This window comes from Haplochromis burtoni, unplaced genomic scaffold, assembly GCF_018398535.1.
Source record: "Haplochromis burtoni strain Fernald_Lab_line unplaced genomic scaffold, NCSU_Asbu1 Contig_80, whole genome shotgun sequence".
In the NCBI taxonomy this organism is placed as follows: Eukaryota; Metazoa; Chordata; class Actinopteri; order Cichliformes; family Cichlidae; genus Haplochromis; species Haplochromis burtoni.
In genome coordinates this window covers 2,156,111-2,173,610 of record NW_024582441.1, presented here as the reverse complement: position 1 = coordinate 2,173,610, position 17,500 = coordinate 2,156,111, and the positions used below count along the sequence as shown (strand labels likewise).

The window sequence follows — 17,500 nt, the reverse complement described above, 5'->3', positions numbered from 1 at the left end:
CCACGCGCGCAAGCACTTGCACCACGAGCATACTCCCAGATTTTGGCTCGCGATCAGAGCAAAACAAAACATGGCTGTTCTTGGCTCGCCTGTTTGTTTGATTCCCATCTTTCTTTTTGTCGATTGTTCTCGCTCGACACACCTCCCTCCTTTTCATTCCACTTCATTCTTACTGTAACCGCCTCCCCTGTCCATCCTCAATCTTCTCTCCGCCATACCCGTGAGAAAGCAGTGGCCCGAGCTGGAGGAGGAGGTCAAAGGAGGCAGAGGAGAGGACAGGCAGAGAGTGAAGAGACCCCCAACCCTCCCACCCACGCCCCACTCGAACCCCCTTTGTGACGGCTAATCGATGTGTTTGGGTTTCCTTCTTGGCTTTGTCCCAAATGGCTTGAAAGGTGAACCCCAATAGAGCTTCTGCTTTAACTCCATGAGGGCATGGAGAAAAGCAGCAGACCTAAGCCTGGCAGATTAGTTAGCCACCAGAGGGCTTTACACCTTTTTGCTGAGCTATCACTTCCTATCGCCTCTCCCCCACAACTCCTTCCCTCCTCTCCAACAATCCCATCACTGAATGAGCCTCGGAGCGCATGGTTATACACACACACTTCCCTATATTAACATATTTTTGAATTTGGGGTTTCCTTTTAGCATAGATTATTGTACACCAGTGTTTTGATATCAAAGCCACTGAGGAAGAGTAAATCAGGTTGCTATTGTAATGGCGTGGTCCTCCTTAAAAAGAGCCCCTGTTTCCTCTGTTTTCAAGGCAATACACTAAGTGAGACGGATACACAGAGGCAGCAAAGATGATGGCCCACAGGTATGCATTTAGATGAATTTTATACACACACACACACACACATATTACAATCATCCAAATGCTACATTGATCTCTGCAGCAGCATTGCCCGACAGGCCTGATTGCCAAATGAAAACAAAGGCTGCATGTACAGTCCTGACACACACCATCAGTCACACATAGCCTGCAGTCACAACGATTACCTGCTGTATGTAAATCCAATGAGCAATAAGGCAGGTTATCCCCCTTATGAGACACCGCTATTATTATCAGAGACAGAATATCACTGGCAAGTGCCACTGGCCAACTGCTAGCAAACTGATTATGTCCCATCGAGTCTAGGTGGCAAAATTGGAAAATGGTGATATCAGGAGGTGAGCTTACACAGTTCTACAGGCAGTACAAATGAAGGATGCGTGTCTTCTCCATATTTTTCAGAGGGCAAAGATCCGACAGTATCAGGATCCCTCAGCAGGCATAAAATAATTGCGTTAGCTACCTAGTACACAGATGTAGCGCTATAAACAAATATATACAGTATATACACATGAGTTATTTTATTCTGTATGTGTGTCTTTTGACCTCCTCCCCTCATCCTCAACCGGTCACAGCAGATGGATGCCCCTCCCTGAGCTGCTTTTAAAAGATGTTTCTTCCTGTTAAAAAGAGTTTTTCCTTCCCACTGTCACCAACTATGTAAATAAAACTGAACTGAATTGAATATATAAACTACTTAGCTTTAGTTGTCAGTTCATATGCACTACTTGACTAAAGTTAATTGATTACAGTGCTTATTAAATGTTTTCATGAATTACCAGGTTGTTATGGCAGTGTAATAATGTTTTAAACATTTTATGACTTTAGGCAAGCATGAGTACTGTAACTATAACTTAAACATGCTGCAATTACTGATAATTAAATGACACCATTGATCATTATGTTGGAGCTTTTAGGGGGGGGGGGGTGATTAGGCATTTCAGAACAGAAAGACTCATTTAAATTTACCTCGAAGCTCTTCTTCTTTACAGAACATTACTCTGCACATTCCTGCTAACAATGTGAGCATTAACCCACTGTCGCCACGGCGAAATGTGGGAAAACAGGAAAACAGAAATATTTTACGGATCTGTCATTGTCGATTAGTCAAATAGCAAACAGACTTCATGTTTTTTATGAACCTGATAATTAGTTCACTGTACTAAAACGGCCTCCACAGTCACCAGCTCTCAATTGAGCAGCGTAAAGAATTAGGTCCAATTATTAGGATTTAGGTCCACTCGGTACGAGCAAAGTGTACTTAATAAGCAGTGAGTTTTAGAAAGACAGCTCCACATGCAGATTCAGACAATTATCCCGTGACTCTGCTGGTCACTTCAGCCCTAAGGAGCATTTAAGCATCTTTCAGTTCATTGCTTCAGCTTCATCACTTTCGTTTACCATCACCGTTTTCATCAGCATTACTTCCAGACACAGCGGGCAGCTGTTTACAGCACAAACCTGGATGCTACCTGCTCAGCACCAAGAAACTGATGGCACATTGTTAGTGACTAGCTAGTGAGCATAACGGATCATTTGGCAGCTAAAGAGCCACACAGCTCCCTCAGGAGTTTGTGAAGGCCAAAAACATGAGTGAAAAAAGAGTGAATACCAGATTTACAGACCAACTGAAAAATATATCACTGCTTAATATGATTGTTTTCATTTTTTTATTTTCTATTTAACCTTTATCTAATCAGGTTAGTACCACTGAGATCAAATCTCTCTTTTACAAGGGAGACGTAGCCAAGAGGGCAGCAACACAGACACACAGAAACAAACAACAGATTAAATAAACAATATTAAAACTTACTCGCATAAAACACTTGTGCATAGACTAAGGTAAAGTGTAATGATTGAACCAGAACTTTAAACTCCTTCAATGTAATCTGAGTGATCATCTGCGATTGTGACTTTCATGATGTACGCCAGGGTTTCAAGCTTGTTTCTGTTGCTCCTAAGTCTCAACAATCAGTAACTGGAAAATAAGATATCACTAAATAAAAAAAGTCAGTGAGCATCTGGCATTTAATTCCCACAGTCTATTCCTAATCCCTAATTTTCTCATTAATACCTACTGTTCAGCAGTTTGAACCTGGAAATGTTTAAAGTAAAACACACAACATTTTGTATTCTAAGCTTTCTTACTGACTTTCCACGACGGACCCGCCAGCAGCAGAACTGAGGCTGACTGCAGGTGCTAATATGCTGGTATCGCCTGTGCGGATCAGCAGGGTACAGTATGTGCTCTCTCAGCCTGTTTTACTTTGGATCAAAGACTGTCTCATGAGCAGTCTGAAGCTCTTTGTGCTTCTCAGCATGACCACATCTCTGCTTGCGTGAAATACATTGATTCTGGCATCCACCACACACCAACGCGAACCATGACACTGGCAGAATGCATAAAACACACGCGCCCCTCCCGTCCCCCGGCTTTCATCGTGTTTTCAATCCAACATCAAGAACATCGTAAACACGCACGGGTAGCACAACGCGGCTCTCATCTCGACACAGACGGAGAAAACACCTACACAACATTCACGCCGCACGTACAGTACAAACACGGTATGTATACACAAGCTGCACTCGCACTCGAGCGGGCAAATGTTCATGTATAATGAGAAATACTATACGCTTACTATAACTTTTCCTGGCTTGGGTTAAAAGTCACTCCAGCAGTGAGAAAATGACAAATTACTGGAGCTTCAGTCTCTGATTCCTGCGCGAGTGATGATTTGGAAGAGAACTGGTCAAACACCACAGCAGATTACATCAAGTACCACTGAACCAGAGAGACACAATTTGTTTTTCGCTTTTTTACCGAGCCTCTCGGATAATGTGCCGCGATTGTTTAGCTTAAGCGAAGTAGAAAACTGCTGCTTCGAGGAAGGTGTCAGATTGTTTAAAGAGTTTCTTTTCTATAGCAAAGCATCTCCACTGCTCGTCACGCACACCTCCATATGAGCTTAATTATAGTCAACACTTCCTTCCCTGGGTGTATGAAATTACACTATTCACAGGCTACCACTTTACATCCAAGCTCATCTGAAAGTTATGCCTCAAAAAGGCGATGATGCAGATAATATTGTACTGTTTAATGACACTTTGCTGTATTTGGTTGCAGCAGGGGCCAACAGCTCCGGGTTGTCATCACAGCCAATTATTTGACTCAGCAGAAAAGTGAGTGCCAAAATTTTCCAGACCCACCGCACGTTTGCAGAAAACTAAAGTCCATAAAAAAACAGGACTTAAATGACCACATATGCTGTATGTTTTTAAATTCCATTATGATTACATGATATGAGCCCATTTGGAGTATTTACGTTTCGCCGGGACAATTAAATCTGCAGCAGTTTAAATTCAGGCAATAGCCCACAATCAACTGCTGCATCACCATTTGGACAGAGGCAGCTGGAACTGACTGGCATGTTAATACTCCTGATTGGTGGAGCTGATTACAGGCTCTTGACTCACAATCCCAAAATACCAGTGTTGAGGGAAAAAACGACACAAAGCAAATATAGAAGTAGTGATGAAATTTGGCCTTTCCCTACATTTCAGGAATGAGAAGAAGACTCGACTTCTTGTCTTTCTAATGTGTGTTTCACAACATGTAAATGGTGGGGAAAACAGGGGGCTTGGGAAAGTAAAGGTGGTCTAGCAGAGGAGATAAAAGTAGAGTATCTGCAAATGTCCCATATGATTATAGTATGAGTTTATCTGAATGGGGAAACGCCCAAGATATGACTGACAGTTGTGATAATGTTTACAGAAGGACAGATATACACTCATGGGCCACAGGTACATCTGTTTGGCTGCTTGTTAATACAAAAATAATACAAATCCGTCAGTCACATGAAAGCAGCTCAATGCATTTAGGCATGTAGACATGATCAAGACGACCTGCTGAAGTTCAAACAGAGCATTAGAATGGGGGGGGAGGTGATTTTAATAACTAAGAATGTGACGTGGTAGTTGATGACAGAGAGAGAACAAGAGAGAAAATAGAGAAAATATCCAGTTCTCTGGCTGAGGAGTCAAATAACCACTCGTTAAAACCAAGGTATGCAGAAGAGCATCTCTGAATGGACAACACATTGAGTCTTGCAGAAGAAGGGCTGCAGCAGCAGAAGAGCACTCCAGGTGCTGCTTTTTCTGTCAGCTATGAGCAGGAAGCTGAGGCTAGAATTCACACGAGTTCACCAACTTTGGGCAACAGAAGATAAGAAAAACACTGCATGCTCTAATGAGTCTCAATTTCTGCTGCAACATTTAGCTGGTGGGGTCAGAATTGGGTGTAAACAACATGAAAGCGTGGATTCATCCTGTCTTATATCAACAGCTCAGGCTGGGGATGGTGGTGTAATGACATGGGGGATTATTTTTCTTGGCAAATTTTGAGCTCCGAGTACCAGCTGAGCATCGTTTACACGCCACAGCCTATCTGAATACTGCTGCTGATCATTTATGACCGCAGTGTACCCACCTCCTGCTGCTTCCAGCAGGATAACACACCATGTCACAAAGCTCAAATCATCTCAAACTGGTTTCTTGAACATGACAATGAGTTCACTGTGCTCAAATGGCCTCCACAGTCACCACATCTCAATCCTACAGAGCACTTTTAGGAAACGCTGGAATGAGAGACTCACATCATGGATGTGCAGCCAGCAAATCAGCAGCAACTGTGTGATGCTATCAAGTTCATACAGGCCAAAATCTCTGAGGAAAGTTTGCAGCATCTCGTTAAATTGATGCCACTAAAGGGCGGTCCTACCCAGCATAGCTGAGGTGTACCCATGGAGTGTAGAAAATCTATCAAACTTGAAAATACTACATATTCTCTCTTCAAAAACACCAGTGTTATCTTTTCTGTTCAAGCAAGTTTCAATATTATAAGATCTAAGCAAGCTATACTACACGTGTAGATATTACGTTGATGATCAGTGCCATTAATGCAGCGTCAGGCGAGCGTCTTCTCAACAGCAGCAGCAGTGAAACATTAAAATGTAAAACAGACTTACCAGACCGAGGATGACACCGCTATTACCTGAATGACTTTTCAACAATCTTACACTCAAAAGCAGTTATGTGGAAATGTGTCAGAGCAGATGAACGAAAGAATTCAAGAATGCTTTGAGAGGGTTCAGCTCATACTGGATTAAAAGACACTGCTCTTCTGTAGTCACACTGACAAACAAAAACAGATACACGTATCAGTCCACCTGTTTGTACTTTTGTCTGTCATCCGAATGATAATTGCTAAAGTATGCTCTTATAAGCCGATCCCTAAATAAAATTAAATCAGCTTTATGCATTCTGAAGCATGACCCCCTCAGGCCTCCTTAGGGGTATTCAGACAGGTTTGATCGGTGATTGCAGGATGATATTCTCTGCCGAGACTCCATTTTCCAGCTGCGGGCTTTGCCTGCTTACCAGCTGATTAGATTAAAAGGTGAGCTCCTTCACCCTGAAATTTATTTTCTGATCTCCTGATAGATAGACTGACACCATCAGACAGATAAATATGGGTAATTCCCCCGAGGCTGGCAACAACTTGTTAGTGTTGGATATTTATAAGCTGTGCAGTGAAACATACACCTGAATTTTAGGTAAAAAAAAAAAAAAAAAAAAAAAAAAACCAGGATGTCATTCTGAAATTTATCGAGTGAAGCTACTCATGCCTACCTTATTAGATAAAGTTTTCTGCTTCACTTTAATTCATTTATACCGACACTTACGGTGACCTTATGGTGAAACATTCCCAGCCTTCATTTAATTGAATGCAAACAGCGCACGAGGCAAGCTGGAACATCTACAGCTGAAGCCTTTTTAGCCTTGACGGCACGGTGACACAAGCTTTCCCTCTGGTTAAAATCAAGAAACTGACATAATGAGCAGCCGCGCCACCATGAAAACTGCACGCAACTCTACCCAAAATGCCTTTCTCCATCGTTGCACATTCTCCTTGAACGACTTTAAATTAGATTTATCCCCCTTTTGTCACTCAGACGCTCACGCAAGGCAGCAGCAATCGCCAGTAAAACATCACAGTTGTGACTCACTGAGCCTCCACCAGCCTGCTGATTAGGACAGGTCGGGTCAAGACTGATCACCTGAGCCCCTCAGACCGTATTACAATTACGCTGATAGAATACTGACCTTTTCTACTAATGCTAATGCAGCAGAGAGTAAGTGCCATCTTACTGTCATTGTGCACGCAGGTACTAAAGCACCAAATAACCAGAAATGCACAAAACGCTTACAGTAGCAGCACACATATACAAATGATCACACTTCTATCCCAGTTCAAGCACATTACACACATTGCTTTTATCTTCTCGCAATCCCGTCTTAATGACTCCATTAACTGAAAGGCCATTAGCAGCATTCACTTTATGGCCAGCCAAACAGCCCAGCCGGGAGCACATTATGGAAAAGGCATGCGTGTCCCGATGTCCATTTCTTGTCACCCTCTTCGCACATACACATTCATTCACTTCCTCAATTCATCCCTCGAGGCCAGCTAGCCTGAAGCAAGCAGGCCTGGACAAACTGCTAGGTAAACACTGCACTGCAGAAGAAACTGGAGGGCTCCTCAGTATTTGAAGAGCTCTCATATCCCAAATTAACCCAGTTCACCTTAGAGCGGCAGCTGCGTGAGGCCCTATAGGAGTGAACGGGCATCCAAGAGACAGCCACAGTCCCAAAATATTGATTCAGCAATGATAACAGTCTGATAATGATCTGTTCTTGCTCCACCACCAGAAATGAATCTCATTCCCTGCTACAATCCAGCTAAGCTAAAGAGAGAACAGCTGTTCCCACTGAAGAACTGAAAAATGAATGATGATGCGAACAATGTGAAAATATGTTTTGGCCTGAACAGCACAACACAAGTGAAAGATATTCTCAAACGCTATCGAAAGTGGAATCACAAAATAAAAATGTGCGCCAGCAATTAGAAAAATGTAACCCAGAGAGATGATTGGATCAGTGATCTGAAAGGGCCCGACTGGTACAAAGCAGGGCAACGGGAAATTCGCTGTAAAAGGCTGTCTCGTGAACCATGCACACTTCTGCCACAATTTAGACCAAGCCGAGTGAAATGATTGGGGAGCGTCGCAGCAACACCGAACGCTGCTGCTGTGAGAAGCACTTAAAAAGATTAAATGTCACAAACACGTAGCTAATAATTTGGCACATCATCTCCATATTGCTTTTCTGTTTCTGCAAGTCTGGACTCGACGAGCAGAGTGCACATAATCCAGCACGGATGCTCTTTGACTGGTTCTACAGAGTGAGTCACCCAGTTACTTTGTGACCATGGAGCAGAGCTGCGGAGGGCCTGGGGGTCAGAGTTCATCTAATGTCAGTGAAGCAAAAACACAAGACACGCACATGAAACCTCAGCTAGATGACAAACGTGCCACGCAGGAACAGAAACTGAACTGAACGCTTGCCAAGTTGGTTTAGGGACGTTTTTGAGCCGCGTGTTTGTGCTGTGTGTCATATTTCATTGATCTCGTTTTGTGCCTTCAGCTCTGGTTTGTTATTTGTTACTCCTGTGATACACTATCACATGCTAAATGTGTCTTTTCTTTTTCCTGCTCCGAGCTAATCTTCAGCTCTGCAGGCAAATGGTTGCCCCCGCTGAGAGGACAGTGGAAATACTTCATATCTCATAGGAGGGGGGTCGCGTCCAGCCCAGCCCTGATATTAGCTCACCACTCTGGGAGCTGTGGGTTTCAGACAGTTGTACTTTACTTCCGCTGAGCAGGAGTGGACAGAGGTTTCTGCTGCCTGCTTGTTTCCCTCCCGCCCCCCTTTCCCATGGGGTAGCAGGCCATTTATCAGCTACTAGAAGAACATGTATCGATGCCCCGGAATTCAGCGTTTATTACACTTCAAAGTGCAAGGTCAACTTGGCAGGGATCTGTGTCAAAGCTGTCAAGCACAGAAACATAAAACAAATAGCCCACGCAGAGGATGCGGCGTAAAACACCAAGATAAGGGGCACATGTCTCACCGTGAGATTCTTGGCTTCTATGTACACATTTGCCAGGAGGTTGTAAACACAGAGGCTTCCCCGTTCATGTTTTGTTTTTTTAATACATTTGAATCTAAAAGAGCATCATTAACAAACAGAGGAGAGATAAGGAAAAGATGTAATGGCAGCATCCATATATTTAAAGAGAAAACACCTGGACTGAGGTTCGTTTTTTCCCCTCTGTATGACCACATGCCGCATAAAAGTCACACCAACTCTTCCCAATTTGCCTCAGCGGCGAGCCATATTGAGAAGCCGGAGCTCTTGTGACTCTCTAATGTAGTCAGTACTTTCATGCCTTTGATGCCATCACATGCCACTCCTCCCCTCTTCTCTGGGTTTTCTGACAGTGACAAAGGGGATCGGCAGCGGCGTGTTATCACTGTGCAGCTGCAGTAATCGTATTATTTAGTAATCTTAATTCTGAGAGGCTGACCAACACTGTGAACAAAGCGAGGGCCTTGCTAAGCCCATCAGAGCGCTCCCATGGAGCAGAGGTCTTTTCCTGCTCTGCGGCCCCTCCAGACCCACACGCTCCCTCATCCCTCCCCGTTTCTCACCCTCCCTTCCCCGTGTCCTCCTCTCTGTTGCTTTCTGTCTCACACTCTCTGTCTCCCTCCTCATTTTCCTTCTGCTCTTGCTCTTCTATTTCCAGAAAGCTTTTTTATTCTCTGTCTCCCTCTCTGTCTCTCTCTGTTTTTTTCACCCTCCCAATCTTTCTGTCTCTGTAACGCTCTGAGCTGGGAGTTTGTGTAATGGCGTTATTCACAGTTCATTGGTCTGTTTGAAGGGACTATCTTGATTGAGCGTCTCCCGGTGCGAGGCCTGGTGACTGTGGGAGTGTATAAAGATGTGGATGTGTCCGTGGAGATAGATGGGCTTAGTAATATGCAGGACATTGCAGAGTCTGGGTTTCGGTATGGGGTTTCATCCAAGCAACACATAGGGAGATAAAAGGAGGCTGAAATGATATGCAGCCGGAGTGCAACGCTCAGGGCATTAGACGTGAAATGGAGGCAACAAAGAACTAGTCAGGGAATCAGAGTCATTCTCATTAGCTGGTTCACCCTCTTCAGTTTTAGCCCCCCATCCCTTTTCCATCTCACCCTAATGAATATAAGTACACTGACATAGAACCAAAAAGTGCTCCAAGAAGCAAAAAAACCCCAAAAAACTCACCATTAATTAGTTCAAATTAACCTCAGGACTAAAATGTAGGAGTATACACACACACATACACACACGCACAGGGAAAGACACCCTGTTCGCCTCATTCTGACACCACTCTGATGCTGTTGTAAGCTTGGCTGTAAGATCAAAATCTCTTTCTTTGGCAGACACACACAAACACACACATACACACACACACAAACCGCCTGGGGCAGAGGAAGCACAGGAAAGCAAATCCGCTGTGAAGACACCATAAAACCAACACTGCAGAGAGACACGCCACTTCTGCGCTTCTGCATGCATAAGCTAAAAAACATGCTAATGACATGCGCCACATATGTGGAGACGTACACGCGTAGAAAGAGAGGGTCCTACTTACAGAATGAATCAGACGGTATCAGAAGCGCCGTGCCATATTATCACTGTAGTAGTGAGTCAACACAGGCACTGAGATCTGAGACCACAGAGTTTTAGCGCTTCAGCCAAGGGGGTGAAGGGTGAGGGGGGGGGCGTGGGGGGAGTCAGAGGAGTTCACACTGTGTCAGTGGGTGTGAGGACATTCAGGAGGAATCTGGAGCAATCCCGTGTTTATACTGAGAAGAGAAAATAATCCCGATAGGCAAGGCAAGAAATCAACAATTGGTGGAAAAAGAAGTTTGTTTCTTGTGTACAAAGAGGATGTACGGGGGATCGATTGGGCAGGTGTGTTTTTCTTCTTTCTATCTCTGACTTTTAAAAAAAGCAAACACAAAAATAACAAGAGCCCACCTCGACAAATAACAAAAGGAACGGGTGAAAATGAGTCAATCAGAAAAGGCTCCACCTTTTCCTTTTTTTTGCTGTCTTATTCTGGTTTCCTCTGTCTGCCCACCTCTCGTTTTCCTCGGGATTGCAGTGGGCCCGTAAGCAGAGGAACGGCGGTAACAGAAAACCAATCACCTCGGCAGACGACGAGAGAGCATAAAGGAGTAAATGACAAGCAGATGAAGGGGAGGATTTCCGACACCTGCTCTCTCCCTCTGTTTCTTTACCTCCGTCCCTCTCGCTCTCCCTCTCCCCAACCTGTATTTCCCTTCTAGTAACAGCCCCCCCTCCCTCCCTCACTGCTTGTTTGGGTTTTTTTTAGTGCATGAGCTTGCCACAGCATTGACTGAGATTCTCCAGAAGCTACAACCACCAGGATGCTCTTCTGCTTTCTTTCCTGCTCTCTGCCTTCCTCTCACGCTCTGCACAGAATGACAATGATTTGCGCGCCGTCTACTGTGCCGGCACTGGATGTCTGCCTGACTCTCTGCCTGACACTTGGGCTGTGTACCCGTCTTCCTGTCTGTCTGTCTATCTCACCAGACTCAGAGCTTGTCTGTCATTCAATACAGCTGTCTGTTTACCAGGCCATCTTTCAGCCTGTCTTCCTCCCAAACACTGAGATACAGACCAGGCAGGTGCAGGCGGGACATCATTCTAGTCTCCTGCTCAAGTCCCCCCCCCCTCCCCAGTGTAAATCCTGAACCCCTCCCCTATCCATTGCGCTAACTAGCCTCAACACGAATTACAAAGAGTCCAAAAAAGATTCTGTGCAATCCTAGTTAATTCTGTCCTTTATTTTCTCGCTGTCCCTGCCTTTTTTCTCCCCCCTCTGTCGGCTTCCTTCTCCTTCTTTTTCCACCTGTTTCCCCGTTTTCTGCTTCTTCTCCTTCTTCCTTTTTTTTCGTTCTCCTTCTCCTCTCCTCGGTGCCAGTCTCCTTGCTCGTTATCTATTCTGGACAGTCGGTCCCTCCTCTCTCTCCGTCACTGAGGGAGGATGAAGAAGAATGGTACTGCTTCATAATGTGCTTCTCCACAATGTGAGAGAAACTGGGGGAAATTTGTGGGATAAAAGCCGGGTGTTTTGGAAAATGTTCCTCAAAAAAAAAAAAAAAAAGAAGAAGAAGAAGAAAAAAAAACAATAATGATAGGCCCTCCTCCCCCGCAACAAATCAAAACAGAGCGCCTCTCGAGGGGGGATTTTCAATTACTCGCTTTTGCCCACAAGCCAATCTGGAAAAAGTGGCTGAGCTCTGAGGTGTGCACCAAAGTGTCGTAATCTCAAAAATATATCCGGTTGATAAATCCGGACATATCCAAAAGCTCTGTACCATTGCTCAAGCATCACTGCAGCCTATTTCATTTTAGATGAAGTCCAAGAAGCTCAATTGTGCGCTCAACACGCCGACTGGCTTGTTGCGCGTTGACTCCTCCGAGGCCTGTCGCCCTCTGCTTATCTCTGCTTTCGGTAGACGGCTGGTCCAGGCTCAACTCTGCAGACTCAGCCCTCGCTCGGATGGTTCGAGCTGATGGCAGGAGATGGTGGAGGCAGTTAGCTGTGGAAAGCTGGTCGCTGGAGGGTGGATGTTGGCTTCCATGCTGTCCATTTGGTGCCCATCTCTGCGAGGCTTCAGATCTAGAAGGAGAGAAAGAAAGGAGGAAAAAGCAGAAGAGAGGAGAGAGGGAGAGTGCATGAAAGGTTAGCATGGTGACATTTGTGTCACTCTTCCTTATCGCGTATGTCATTCTCCTCCTCGCCACTCTCCACCCTGCCTGTCGTCCTGCTGTCTATTCCGTCCTTGTCACTCTTCCACGACTTTGCTGCTTGTTTGTGCCGACCTCCTCTCCACTCACTCTATGATTTGAGGCTTTCACTCTCTCCAACAAGCTCATCTTCAAACGCTCTCGTCATCCCCATCTCACTTTTATTCCCTCTATCCAATTTCAGATCTTCACCTCTAACTTCTTTCATGCAATCATTTTTACTCTTTCTCTTCAGAATCCAAGGTGTCTGTTCACCACAGGCTCCACAGGCTGCATCAGGTGCAACAAAGCCACAAGACATAACTAGTTGGTCCAGACTAGATGTCACATTTTAATAAAAAATGTTGGGGTTTTTTTTTACTTTTCTTCTATTATTGCACTAAATTATAACACAAAGTCATGTGAGATGTAATGATAAGATGGATTATCTGTTTGACACAATGGATGAAAACAATACCTTGAGGTGATATTTACACAAAACTGATTCAAATATTAAAATAAGACGCATTCAAATGAACAAGACAGAGTAGAGACAAATATCTTAGATATTTTAAAATAACTTTATGCTCATTTTTATTTAACTTTTTAAAACCTGAACCATTAAATAATTGCCAGAAAATTTAATTTTTTTGAAAATAGAGTAGCTATTGAACCTTCTGACGAAATAAATATATATTAATTTGCATATGAGTTTTAATATGTATCATATTTGCTAAATCTGTCATTTTTTGCAGTTTGAGCTTAAAAATGTATCATGCAATTTTCCCAGGGGGGAAAAAAAGTCTTGACACATCACAAAAACTCACGTATCGAGTGTGATACTCTTGACGTTACAGTGTTAAAGACGCATAAAACTGTTTATTCCTCTGCAGCTGAAACAACATTAATACTTTTCAGTTGTGTTTTGGTGCAAAAGAAATGAGGAGAACCTCTTCAGTTAAAGATAAATGTAAAAATATTTTGTTCTCGTCTATAACATACTGAGATTTGGATTGAAATGTCATGCAGAGAGCTGCGTCGTATTCGGTACTGTCTCTTTAGACCTCCTGACAGGTCACGCTTTTTGCATTTCATTGTGCTCTCTTGCATTTAATGTAATGCAAACAAAACAATGAACCTTTTGTGAGTCATACTTTGGTACAGTTTCCAAATAGCGACACATATTATCTATGTATCAGTTCATGTTGTGGCAAAACGCATTCATAAATCCCTCTAAATTAACCCCGCTCCAGGTAGACAGGTATGCATGCAGATGACAGATGGCCCGAGCTTAGACAGACTTGGATGCCTGCTGAGTTTCTATTTTTCATTTCCTAATAAATCACACTACCTTTTGTCAAACAGATGACCCAATTCTAAAAATAGAGGCACAATGTCAAATCTTACCCAACAGGTAGTCTCGACTCTGTTACTATGCAACAGTTTGCACCTGTTGAATATGATAAAGTCCTTTCTGAATCCTAATCAAAAAAAGCTTGCCGCTCTGAGTCGAGTGATGGATCTCTTCTTAAGTCAGAAAAGTACAGAGGAAAAAGGAAAAAAGGTCATTTCAGAGCCCTGCAGTAATATCATCTCTTTTAACAGAGTAAAATCGTTAAATAAGTTTAGTGACTCCAGTGAGGTGGGTGATGGCCGATTTACAGTGAAACATTCGAGGCCATTCAGCTTATCAGCTCCAATCAATACTTCTGTTGGATATATACGACCCTCCCGTGACACCGATAATCTCCAAGGACCATTTAAGATGAGACTAAGCACGGTGAGGTTAGTGCTCAGTGTCTTCTATTGTGTGTGTATGTGTGTGTAGGTCCAGCCTTTGTTGGCACCTTAAGCATGCTAAGGTGTCGCAGGTGTGAAAAGACGTAGGTGGGTGCGAATTGGTGTGCAGAAGGTATGTCAGCGAGGAGTGCAAAGACGGAGGTGCGTGTAAAAAGAGTGACATTGTGTGTCTGTGCATGTACATATGTGTCACAGCTGTCATGCCAGAAGCTATTATATACACCGATCTACTTCATAACCTTCTGTTCCTCCAGTCCTTCACACTGAGGCTGAGCACAAACCTCTGCTCCCTCTGAGTGGGAAAAAAAAAAAGATTGACACGGACACAGAAATAGCAGCCCTTCCACACACACATAAACACATCCACAGCATCTTTATTCATTTCCTTTGTCAGGAAAGAGTCCCAGAGCGTCCTCAGTGTGTCTAAAATCAAACAGAATGTAGTGAGGAGCCCGAAGAGACCGAGAGAGGGATGGAAGTAAGAAGGGGGGGGGGGATGGGTGACACAGCCAAAGAGGGGAAGATGGAAAAGGAGGCAAAGAGAGGGGGGAGACAGGCAGCAAAATGGATCGAGCCATTCAGATTTTGTCTATATCCATTAAAACTGGATAGGACGGGTTATGCCCTGAGGCGTTTGGGGGGAGGTAAAAGAAAAGGAGGATGGAAGGAGTGATGGAGGGAAACAGGTGGGGCTGGACAGGGTGAGTGGGTGAGACACAAGGAAACGAGGGGGGCCCATCAGGAATGAAAATGCTCTGTATATAACTGCAAACTAAAGCCATACACATATATACATATATATATATATTTAGGAAACAATCAACTAAGAGGTGAAAGAGAATGAAAAGAGGAGGGGGAAAGAAGGAGCGGGATGGACACTCACCCATTTCAGCGGGCTCTCCACAGGCAAGCACAATCCCTGCTCTGTGATCCCATCCTGGGGAAAGGCGCAGCGAGATCCTGGAGCTCCCTCCGCTGAATACCAATGGAGCTGCTATTATCAGCTCTCTCTCACACACACACACACACACACACACACACACACTCACACACCGGCAACTGAGGAGGAAAAGGCACAAACAGCACACAGAGTCAAGTCTGGGGTAGTTGTTTAAATTAGAAAAGAAAAGCAGCTCAGTGACGCCAACAACATGTGACAATAAAGGGAAACACTGCAGCGGCACAACTGGATTTAAATTCCCTCCCAGCGCTCCTTATATTCGCCTTTTTCTTATGAGGAAAAAACATCAGAGGCAGCGCACAAAGCTGAGGCATCAGTCCACACACACATATATACACACACTCATACAGTGCCTTTACACAGCCTATACAAATACTTACTGAGCTTATATTCAGAAATCCCAGCGAGTCCCACAGCTCACTCTATTCACAGCTCCTCTGCTTCACAGACGTGTTAGAGGAAAAATGAGTTGTCCGCTGTTTGTCTTTCCCTCCCTGTGGGTTCCTCACAGTAGTATTAGATGCAAAGATAAAAGGATATGAAGGCAGACTCTATATCCTCCCTTGGTTTCTCCTCACATGCAGTATACATCCAGTTTTTCTGTCTCCATTTGTTGATTCGGGTCCGATCTGTCTGCCTGCCAGTGGACTTCGCTGTGATACGGCGACACGCGACGGCAAACTGCATTCACTTAGTCACCCTCCCCTCTGCCTCTCCCCTTGCTCAATAGTATACCCGTACCTCCTTGGCTTTCTCCAATCTAATCAGCTAGCTCTCTCTCCGTCCCTCTCTGCACCCTCCTACTCTCTCCTCACCCTCCCTCCTCCTTCCCAACACCCACTCCTCTACACGCTCTCTCTCCCTCCTAGGTATTTTTCTCAAAGATGAATATCAAAAATAAAAAACCCATCACCCCTCCATTCTCTCTCTTTGCTCTCACTGTCAGTTTGTCCGATAAGCATTTGAAATGTGGGGGGGCAAAAGAAAAAGCTGGTCATGAAGAAAACGCACACTATCTGAATGAGACGCACACTCACACACACGACAACAGAAAGACAGAGAGAGTAATCAGAGGGATGTGTTACATCCACGGCCGGGGAAAACTACCCTGACAGAGTTTGACGTGGCTGCTCGCTCGGGGTGACAAACACTATCACACGACCGCACCACTCGCCTCGTCTCGTACCCCGTGACACACACACACACACAAACGTGCACACACCAGCGCGCCACAATGTAAACACGCCCGTCGGCTCACACGCAAAGGCGCATATTGACATAATGTCGCTAATGTGCACACACAGACACATGAAGGCGTAGATCCAATCAGAGAGGGGAACCACTAATTGTGAAATTGTGATGCTGGCGCCGCGTTTAACTAAGAATATATGAAACAACAACCGATGCCGGTGTATTTTTTTCTTTGTTTTGTTGTTGTCGTTATTGATTCCCTCGGTGTCGTCAGACAAATCTGCAATAAAGTTTTTTAACTTTGCGATGAAGGTTGTAATAAAAGGAGAGAGCCCTGAGAGCTAGTTTGGTCAGACAACCTGAGCAGCACTGCATCATTCACGCCACCATGAATCGTTCTCCTCACGTCGTGAATTAATAAATTATTGAACACGCTTTTTTATTTCTTATTGACAGTGTCAATTTTTCATGAATTCTTTTCATATTTAAATGAAATCCACTTTACTGGACGCCACCACCTCCATCACATGTTCTTTATATAAGGACAAATTAAGTCGTGCAAATGTATGAAAATGTATTGCTGATAAGGCCAACACAGTGGTGTAGCGGTTAGCAATAACGCTCCTGGTCGGCTTGGATCTTTTTTTGAGGCATTAGCACCAATTAATCTCACAAGCGGCCCAAAGACGTGCTTGCGAGGTTAACTGGTGATTCTAAATTGGCTGGAGGTGCGGATGCATGAGTGCGCGGTCAACAAGACAAATATTGGCAGATGCAATCTTCAGTCGATAAACCAGTGCATAACTGTATCACAGCATGCTGTTAGCTCATTTCCATCTCTATATTTTTATTCTTGGACTCTACTAGAGCAGTTTTGCAGAATTCAGATTTACATATGACCCTTATTTATCTTTTACCGAGCCTTGGTGAAGCCACGGTCTAAAAT

At 44.2% G+C, this 17,500-nt stretch overlaps 1 protein-coding gene across 5 annotated transcripts in view; it reads right to left on the bottom strand.

Moving 5' to 3' along the window:
- The window catches only part of grik5 (glutamate receptor, ionotropic, kainate 5), a 110,380-nt gene extending 94,213 nt beyond the window's left edge, over positions 1-16,167 (bottom strand). For 2 of the 5 annotated variants that reach the window (XM_014334441.2, XM_042222186.1), the window contains exons 1-3: positions 15,744-16,165; positions 15,286-15,461; positions 10,435-12,495 (exon numbers count right to left, since the gene is read on the bottom strand). The gene's annotated coding sequence lies outside the window, so the exon portion shown is untranslated. Of the gene's footprint in view, positions 1-10,434; positions 12,496-15,285; positions 15,462-15,743 lie in introns of all 5 variants that reach the window. The other 3 variants (XM_005925138.3, XM_005925137.3, XM_005925139.3) reach the window with 3 other exon arrangements.
- Positions 16,168-17,500: the final 1,333 nt, after the last annotated feature.